Raw genomic sequence first — 10111 nt, forward strand, 5'->3', positions numbered from 1 at the left:
ACATGCTATTCTGAACTTATATTCTGATGTGTGTGTGTGTGTGTGTTCAAGGGTGGGTTGACAGTTTCATCAAAGCCCGATGGAGAAAAATCAACAGTTTGCCAATACAATTATGCAATTTCCAAATATGTCACAGTGTATACACAGACACTTAAGGCTTTTGGGTAAATGCAATTTGGTGAGGTTTGGCATCAGCTGTGCTTAAAAAAGAGAAGAGGGGAAACTGCGACTGCACGTTAAGTCAAACACATAAGTGCGGTTTGCTGATATTGATCTTGCTCGGATTGTTTCTTAAGCCTCTGCTGGCAGTCACTTCACAGAGTGTGTCTCACACACACACACACACACACACACACACACACACACACACACACACACGTAAAACAGCTCGCCTGAAAATGTGTTTTTTTTGTGTAATGGAGGGGAGAAAGAAAGAAAGAAAGAAAGGAATGCCTCTCTCAAGCAAAAAAAAGATAAACACTAACACATTTCCAGGGCAAACAGGAACAGCCCGGGCTCGGTGCAATCTGTTGTCGATCACGCTCACGTGAAAACACAATCTGCCTGTCACAGGAGATGATGTTGTCAAGCGCCGCTCCTGAGAATTAGCTCAGTGCTTATTACAGGAGCACTACGAAACACACGGAGTACTTGTTGTATGTCAGATATGTCTGAGGACGCTTCCAGCTTTATTTGGTATTTACCGCTTTCAGTCATTCTTCCTGCGCTCGTTCCCTAATGAATTTGAGAGACATTTGGTGCTTTGACACTAGATTGATGCGACATGATGTGACGACCAAAGCTTCACAGGGGTTACAGGAAGACCTGCAGGCCAATTTAACTCGCAGGCTCAGCTGGGGACCTATAGGTCTGACTCCTGCACACGTGTGTGTGTGTGTGTGTGTGTGTGTGTGTGTAGGCAGGGTAGACTGATATGGTTGTTTGAGGGGCAGTCCCAATACCAATATTTTTAGACTGAAGTCTTAATACATCATGCTGAGCATCATTTGGGATACTATGAATAAATATATTAATTTTTCTTCTGAAATGTTATTATTGACAGGATGGAGGAGCCTCTGAAAAAGCATTTACACCATCATGCATCATTAAATTACATTTATCTGTAGGAAATACAGGGAAAAATTACATACGCCTGATAAATTAATTAAGAAATAATTTACAAAAAAGTTACAAACATATCAATTAATGCATCTATAAATTGTCATATCAGCATTTGTCTATATCCATATTTTTATAGGCCAGCATCAGCCTAATAAATCATATCAATCTTCAAATGTACCAGTGTGTCTGAGTGCATAATGTACAGTATGTAATACTCTCCAAGAATGTCTGAGTGTTAACGACATCCATATTGTACAGGACCTGATCAGCCCGAACATCTGGGTTCTGTTCTCAGGAAAAACATGCTGCACTTTAGAAGTAATCTCACACTTTGTAGGAGAGATGTGAAACATTTCCCTGCCGATCCGCGTCTGGTCTCTGTGTAAGTGATCCAAAGCGTTATATTACACATGATTCAGAGCTCCTTATTAATAAGGTTTATAATGAAACTCAGAGGGCAATATCATCGGTAATTATAGTTGCAAGAATTGTACCACTGTACAGTATAATTAGGGGAGCAAAGGTGAGAAAATCACTTTTTAATTAACTGAAATCATATGTCCTCATATTACAAAATATATAAAACAAAGAAATTCAGGATTCTGGGGGAAGGATTTATTTGTACACTCAAATGAGCTTTTGTAGTATAAAAAGGTGACGTTCCTCCTCCTAAATTTGAATTTCAGGCAATATTACCTTGATAATTCTACCACTGAAGGAAAGCAGTTTTTGAGTCAAGACCATATATATTAGCGCCCATGTTATATGTAAATTAGGGCTGTCAGTCAATTTAAATATTTAATCGCGATAAATCGCAAATTAATTGCACGTTTTTTATCTCTTCAAAATGCACCTTAAAGAGAGGTATGTCAAGTATTTAATACTCTTATCAACATGGAAGTGGACAAATATGCTGCTTTATGCAAATGTATGTAGATATGTATATATATGGAAATCAATTAACAACACAAAACAATGACAAATATTGTCCAGAAACCCTCACAGGTACTGCATTTAGCATAGAAAATATGCTCAAATCATAACATGGCAAACTGAAGCCTAACAGGCAACAACAGCTGTCAGTGTGTCAGTGTGCTGACTTGACTATGACTTGCCCCAAACTGCATGTGATTATCATAAAGTGGACATGTCTGTAAAGGGGAGACTCGTGGGTACCCATAGAACCCATTTTCATTCACATATTGTGAGGTCAGAGGTCAAGGGACCCCTTTGAAAATGGCCAAAACAGTTTTTCCTCGCCAAAATTTAGCGTAAGTTTGGAGCATTATTTAGCCTCCTTCGCAACAAGCTAGTATGACATGGTTGATACCAATAGATTCCTTATGTTTTGTGGTTTCATATGATTATCTTCACTCTAACTTTTAAACTGAGACCGCTACAAACTAAAAATCACAAGTTGCGTCAATGCATTAAAGAAATTAGTGGCATTAAAACAAATTTGCATTAACTTTGAAAGCCCTATTGTAAAGATAATATATTTGGAAATGTTTAACGAGATAAGTCACCTTGGAAATCGCTGTCAAATACCAAGTCTTATACTTAAATGCTTATTTAAATACAGTCATCTAATTTCTTTTCATCTGTATCGCTTTAAACAAAATGAAAGAAATCACTCTACAATGAGCAGATTTTTGAGTTGGACATTAAATGATCCCACATATCTCATACCCTAAACCCACCTCAGTCATTTCAACTGTTAAATCTTTGGTTAGCTGTAATTCTTGTAGTTTAGAGAAAAGCAAAGAAAAAAAAAGTCCTGTCTACTTATCATTAGCTGCTGTGTTCCATAATGGCATGACTCATTTTTCAGTGAAACCATACCGAGCCTTATTTTCAATAACATGGTTTTTCTGTGCGGTTTGCCCATTAACTGTGTCTGGCCAGCAGTAAATTCACTGTACCATTTCATATATTTCCTTGTCCTTACAGTTCAGCTTCAGAACAGCACCCTGTTGGATCAGACCATACAGAACAGACTCCAATGCAATAACAACAAAGTCAGAAAGGCCTCTGAAACTGTAACCGGCCACGTAACGACCCCTCGCCGAGCAGTGTCAAACGAGAGGCGCGGCGCTGGTGATTTGCATGTGTCGTGTTTAACCAACAGTATTCTGTCTGTACACCTTTTATACATTATGGATGAGGCACAAGCTGAACAACAAGCTCTGCCTTTGTTCTGCCTGATGCTCCAGTTACATCATAGGAAAAGCCCCATGGTCCTGTGACTGTGAGACACAGCGCCGCTGGCCGAGCTGCTGATCAGACCTGTTGCTTCTCCACTTTGTTGTACTATCGTGTATATGTGAATATGTAGACACACAGATACACACACTCACTCACGCTTACAGTGGTGCCTGATGAGAAAATCCACACCGATGTTTGTGCTGCATATATGAAACTTCAAAATTAACAACCACACTATGCTGTCTCTTAAGTTTAATTAACGATAATAAATTATTCCCATAAGACAAACATCCGAATAATATTTTGATATTTAGATGGAAAAAAAAACAGCTGTTGACTGCATATATTATTTAATTATTCTGGCTTGATATCGGCAGATTAATAATTTTGATTAAACTGTCAAAACTGCTAACTGATTTTTACAATCAAAATGCTTTAATGTCATGTATGTCATGTATGTGACAGGTGCCATCGGTGCGCCACCTGCTACATATGAAAAGCACATTTTGCCTGTAGAGGTGCATTCAGGCACTGCTGTGTAATTAAATGTGCTGCCTGCAGGGGAGCTCTGCATCCTTCTCAGCACAGAATGAATTGGTTTACCGCATGGGTTAACTGGAGGTATCCCCCATGCAAAGTTAACAAGTTTTTAACACATTATTTTAATTTAGTGGATAGCGTATTAACATTTTCATTCAGAAGAATAATTTTATTTCAACAGAAATTAAATATCAGTAACCATTATCCCACGTACAAACATTTCAATTATTCTTATTTCAATTTACTTCTTTTTTTATTCTAATCCCTGACACTGGCACTCCTCCTCCTCCTCCTCCTCCTCCTCCTCCTCCTCCTCCTCCTCCTCCTCCTCCTCCTCCTCCTGTGTCTTATGCTCTACCAAGTGTAATTGCTGGACCTTCTGTCTGTATATCAGGGGCTCAAAGTTCTCTTTGTCTGCACTAGATTGCTTCATGCAAGCGAAGAAAAAAAAAGAAACCCACTTTCTGCTAATGATTTTTCCTCCTTTTGAATGGTTGGAAAGTAATTCCCTATGAACTGCTCCAACACAGGCACAGTTATTTCATTGTTCTCGCTGCCCTTTCTCTAATTGTGTTCATAAAGGAGAGATGCCAATGTTACGCCGGTGTTTCCTGAAGAGGTACAAGAGCCGTGTCTGAAAGTGAAAGTGTTACATGTGCAGAAATGAAATAGATCCCAATTTCTGTGATCAACATGTTAAAGTTTAAATGATATGAATCAAGAACTGTTATACCACAATGTAAACTTAAATTAGCCTCTTTTTTTTTATTCAAGTTTTGTTCCTCAGCAGAAAAATGACAGGACTGGTTGTTTGTTCGATGTTTCCGTTTACCTGATTTGTTCGTTTAGACAGTTATGTTGCAAGTTGCTTTGATATGAGAGACTGCTGTTTGTTTCCCATTTCCTACAACTGTCAACATTGGTTTCCTTTAACCACGACCGCGATAGTTCCCTAAACTTATGCGATGAAACAGCGTTCTTTTTAAATTCAAACCACCATCTTTCCCTAACATTAACCAACTATGTTTGGTGACTAAACCTAACCAAATCCTAACCATAGTGGTGGCTGTTTAGATAACAGTCATATGAATATATTTTATGACGTGCGTTTAGAAAGGCACCAACAAATTGATAACAGATCAGAAAACGCTATTGTAGGTTGTTTTGGAAGGCAATTACAATGTATGTGGTCGGTTAGTTTAGAGCAGGGGTGCCACAACTTTTTCCCCTGGAGGGCCAAAACTGGAACTTAATGGTGAGCCACAGGCCAAAAGTAAACACCTATTGTGTTATTAAGATGCAAAATGGTGCTAGGATCCCAAGTTCCCCTAATATTATTTTAGCTTTTACATAGTTAACCCCTTAAAACCCACCTGCTGAATACAATTGGGCTCATTTTCAGTCATACCCAATTTATGCAATTCCAATACTGTTTTGGGACCCCAACACATCATTTTTAGAATAAGCAAAAATAACAAATTACAGATTTATACTGCATTCCAAAAACTACGTGTGTTTATCATAAAGTGGGCATGTCTGTAAAGGGGAGACTCGTGGGTACCAATAGAACCAATTTTCATTTACATATCTTGACGTTAGAGGTCAAGGGACCCCTTTGAATATGGCCAAGCCAGTTTTTCCTCGCCAAAATGTAGCTTAACTTTGGAGCATTATTTAGCTTCCTTTGCAACAAGCTAACATGACATGGTTGGTAACAATGGATTACTCTTACTTGATAACCAAGCCTGCAACAGCCTCCGAAAGACAGTAAAGTTGGACAGGATCATCAGCGATCCCGTGGGCCTTTTAGTAAAAAAAAAAATTGCTAAGATCTGGTGGGCCAAATCGAACCTGATGGCGTGCCAACTTTGGCCCACGGGCCCCACTTTGGGCAGCCGTGGTTTAGAGGATATATAGTCTATCATCCATCATTTTACTTGTAAGTCATTTTCTATAGCTGTAGTAACAGTGATATTTTTATACTTGATCTTTTGATCACTATTTTACAGATAATGTGTTAGACTGATCTGTATGCCTTATTACATTCAGCTATAGCACAAACGCCTACAGTCATCACTGTTTCCAATCCCCATAGTAACCATTACACAGCAGAAGTCCCTCCTGCAGCTGTTGACCTCAGCCAATCCCCTTGACAATTAAAGATCACTCAGCATGGCTATGCAACTTCTCCCACACTCTCAACAAGCAGCTGATAGCATCTCACTGTGAAGAAAAGCAAGTGCAGCGGAATATAATGTGTGTCTAAATGAGGCTTTCCCAGCTCTGATGCGCGATAGCGAGGCCTAGCAGCGACCGTCGGCGCGGGCCCCGTGTTAACGCGGCGGAGCTCGGCAGACGAGCGGCAGCGTCTATAAAGCTCTTTGTGCCTCCAGGATCACCCCCGACTCATTCTTATTCAGACATGATCAGAGGGGAGGCAGGCAACTGAGATTAGCTGCAGATCAAAGGAGCTGCCTCGCGCCAGCACTCGTGTTTTGTAGATTTAGGCGGCCCCGGCGCACAGGCGTTGTATAGTGGCGGCAGAGCGTCATACTGTTTTTCTGGCCTCGACAGTGCTCAAGGGGGGTAGATGGGAAGAGAGTTTTCATATGGGAGGCTGGACTGCTGCTGGAAATCTTCCAAAATTAAATAATAAGACAATAGAAGAGAATGAAAAGGAAAAATAAGAGACAAATTACTGTAAGCCATTACAGTGGAACAAACTTGTACTTTCATGCCATTGCAAACTGCTTCCATATCTGCCATATCTTGGTTCTGTGATAATTTGTTTTAAAAATGAAATGCACTCTCTAAACTCAAGAGCATCTGGATCAGTGGTGCCCACCAAATAACCATGGAAACTAACTACTACCCTAACTACTGCCATGCTTTCTGTCAGCGGCTGTTACAGAATAAACAAGCAGAATAACCTTCCTATTCATTTTATACACAAACACCAGTGGAAACCTCCAAAAGCATTTGAATTTAATTCCTCCAAAAACTAAACAAGCAGTAACCACAAATCTCTCTTTGTCTCCATCACATTTCAGCAATGTTTCATGACATTGAATGTGTGCCTCTTCCTAACTTTGAACACATTTTGATTTCATCTATATTCACATTTCAGACATTAGACGGTGAAGATAAACAAACACCCCCCTCTGCTATTCATGCTGCATAAAAGAACAGCAACAATGAAACTAATAGCAGAGTGTGAAGGTGAAGTGACAGGATGAGGAGAGTTTCAAAGGCGGAGAGGCAAACTGCGTAAGAGCGCTTGCCACCCTACAGAGAGAGAAAACAACGCGCTTCCTCAACTCCGCTGACCATCAAAGCCGTGGAATTCAGGGGCAGAAAAGCTAATAAGTGAGGACTGAGCGGTTCCTGTAAACTGGGTCAAAGTTTCTCAGGTCCTGTCTGTTTGGGTTAATAGCAAGAGAACAGTAAGTCTCCCCAGGTATAAAATAAAGGACATGAGTGCTACTTGTCTACATATATTTGTTTTAAATCTGTTCATTTACTCTACTTTAGCTTATTACAGTTTTGTTTGCTCGTAAAAGGGTGCAATTAAAGTGTTTTTATGTTCATTATTAGTGTTAATAGTTGTGTTAAAACCAAAATCATAATAAAAATTTACTTGAAGAATGAGGATATCAAGTTCAGGAATAATATTACTCCTCTTATTTCATCCAAAAGCTACAGTTAAATCAAATGTTGACGGAAAGTGTCCAACAGAGTCATTCACCACTCATTAAAATCAAACAAAGCCTTCGCTTTAGTATGAAATTCCCTTTGGTTGTTTTAGGACACGTGCCCTACAGTAGAGACCCTTTCTAATGTCTCCATTTGGCTCGGAATAAACCCCTCTCTGTTCATTCATTATGACAAAAGTTTTCTCCTTTGTTTCAAAAGTTTGCCCAACATGTCTCACTTAAACACGGCACTGCGTGACACATATTGCTACTGAAGTGTGTGGTTGCCACTTAGGTAGCTACCTTGAGGGAGTGAGTCATTTCTAAAGCAAACAGCATGTTAAGGCCGCGCACTTTTCTCTCGCTGATAATTCCAGATTGTGCAATAAGATGTTCTGAGCAATTACCCTTAAAAGTGCCAGTAACCTAAACTGACTGTGAAGAATTAGAAGCAGAGGAAACAACACAATATAAAGTTCCACTTCAGCGACTGAAGCCATTCGTCTTGCCTGAGAGAAATCAAAATGTAGACTTTTAAAAGTTAAACACACACAGTTCCAGGAGCCGCGATAAGTGATTCCCCCAAGTGCTCCGCAGAGGTGATTGGCAACAGCTGGGACCTGACTCCTCCTTCAGCTTCTCTGGTGTCTTTCGACTTTGTCAAGAGCAGGAAAAACTCAAAGTAAACACCAATTAAGTGTCTCTTTTGGCCTTGTTCATAGTCTTTTCTGTATCAGGCTACATGACAAAGACATCATTCACTAAATCCACCAAGGCTGTAATGAAACAATTAGGCAACGGCACTTCAAAATAAATTTCAGAACAGTTCAAATTGAGCAGATCAAATATCAAAATTATGCCTTAATCTGTTAAACATGTCATGACCCACTGTGCAGCGTACAGTTTTAAATCCTGACAGGTTTTCCACCGACAGAATGAGATTCAGAGGAGAGGGGGGAAAAAGGAAGGGAAAAAGGTGTACTGTGAAAACTCACCCGTGCCGTTTCTCTGCTTCCCCAGGAAGTTACACCCTGCAGCACCAGCTAAGGCCCAGCTCAATCAAAAGATTCAAAAGTTAAAAAAAGAAAGGAAAACAAAGGAGATAGTTGACAAAAAGAAAAAGAAAAAGAAAAAATACCAACAAATTGCTTAAAATAAATGTCCTGCATGTGATAAAGCCAGACCAGCTGGCTTTGAATAGAAACCCCCGATTTGGGTTGTGTGTTTGCCCACGATCGCTGTCTGAACTGAAACCGGGTCTGGTTCTTTCCAACCACCCCCCCCACCCCACTGTCCCAGCTGAATCCACCTGCCCCCATCACTCTGGCGTAAATTTAGCCTTCGGAGGGATCAGTGACACCCACTCCCCCCCACCCCAAGCACACACACACACACACACACACCCTAGACCTTTGTCAGCACTGGCATATATGCCATGGATTACTGCCCCCCCAAGAATGCTGCCATCTTCACAGTGGCAAAAAATATATTTATAATGTTTACACAGTTAATTATTTACATATTTATGTTTACAAGATTATTATTTACATGTTCAGATATTTACGGCAGCATCTTTGAAATAGTATATAATAGTATATATATAATAATATTTTGAATCTGCCTTTAAGTATCTTCCTGACATTTACCTTAGTCCAGGTCCTTCTGGCCTCTGATTGGTTAGTTCTACGACATGTGAGTTAGGAACAAGGAAGTGGTGGTTGTTGTGAAACTGATGAAGTGGGAAGAACAGTAAAGTGGCTGCTAAAAAAGTTATCCGTCTCCATCCTGCATGTTTATTCTCCTAAAGAGTGATCCATCACCGCACAACGAACCCTCACGTTACACCATCGTGCATTGCGCTGAATTAAAAATGGCAGACAGACGAGAGGAAAGAGAGCAGCGCTGTGGCGCCAAAATAATGTATTTAATGTGAGCAGAGCAGCGCGTCACAACACAAACGGCCACAAAGTACTTTGTATTTATTAATTTGGGAAAATACGCCTATTGCCCCCACATTCACCACAGCCGTTAGTTCTTACCTTTCACAATAAAATCCCTAACGTTAGACATATACGCTGCATCACTGCATCAAAATTCACATTTTGCTAAGAGACTCAACAAAATAGCTTATTTAGTAGCTATTTATAACACACAAAAATACATGTCAGTATTTAATATGAATGGTCTACCAGCAGATGTCGATCTGGCACGTTTTAATTGTGCGACAGCAATGACGTAATTAACGGCGCCGATAAAATTACCTGAGTGTCTGAAAGTGTTTTCATTTTGCCGATGAGTTCATTATATAGTCCTCTACATAGAACTCCCTGGATAGTGAGTAGGGAGTAGTGAAGGAATGAGTGAATGATTTCGGACACAGCCAATGTGTTTCCTTAACCTTTCTGTAAACGGAAAAGACACGGGCCAGATCTCTAAGACTAGGACGAGATTAAGAGCTCAATTTAAAGGTTATTATTTCTTTAATTTGATGACCTAGGGTATCACAGCTGCAAAACATATTAAATAAACTTTGCTGCGCAAATACCGCTACC

The 10111-nt window shown here is 40.0% G+C and overlaps 1 protein-coding gene across 3 annotated transcripts in view; it reads right to left on the reverse strand.

The window, feature by feature from the left end:
- Positions 1–8798, reverse strand: part of mef2cb (myocyte enhancer factor 2cb) — a 76381-nt gene extending 67583 nt beyond the window's left edge. For all 3 annotated transcript variants that reach the window (XM_074638236.1, XM_074638235.1, XM_074638237.1), the window contains exon 1: positions 8555–8798. The gene's annotated coding sequence lies outside the window, so the exon portion shown is untranslated. The remainder of the gene's footprint in view (positions 1–8554) is intronic.
- Between the last annotated feature and the right edge of the window lie 1313 nt (positions 8799–10111).

This window comes from Sebastes fasciatus, chromosome 6 (genome assembly GCF_043250625.1).
Source record: "Sebastes fasciatus isolate fSebFas1 chromosome 6, fSebFas1.pri, whole genome shotgun sequence".
In the NCBI taxonomy this organism is placed as follows: domain Eukaryota; kingdom Metazoa; phylum Chordata; class Actinopteri; order Perciformes; family Sebastidae; genus Sebastes; species Sebastes fasciatus.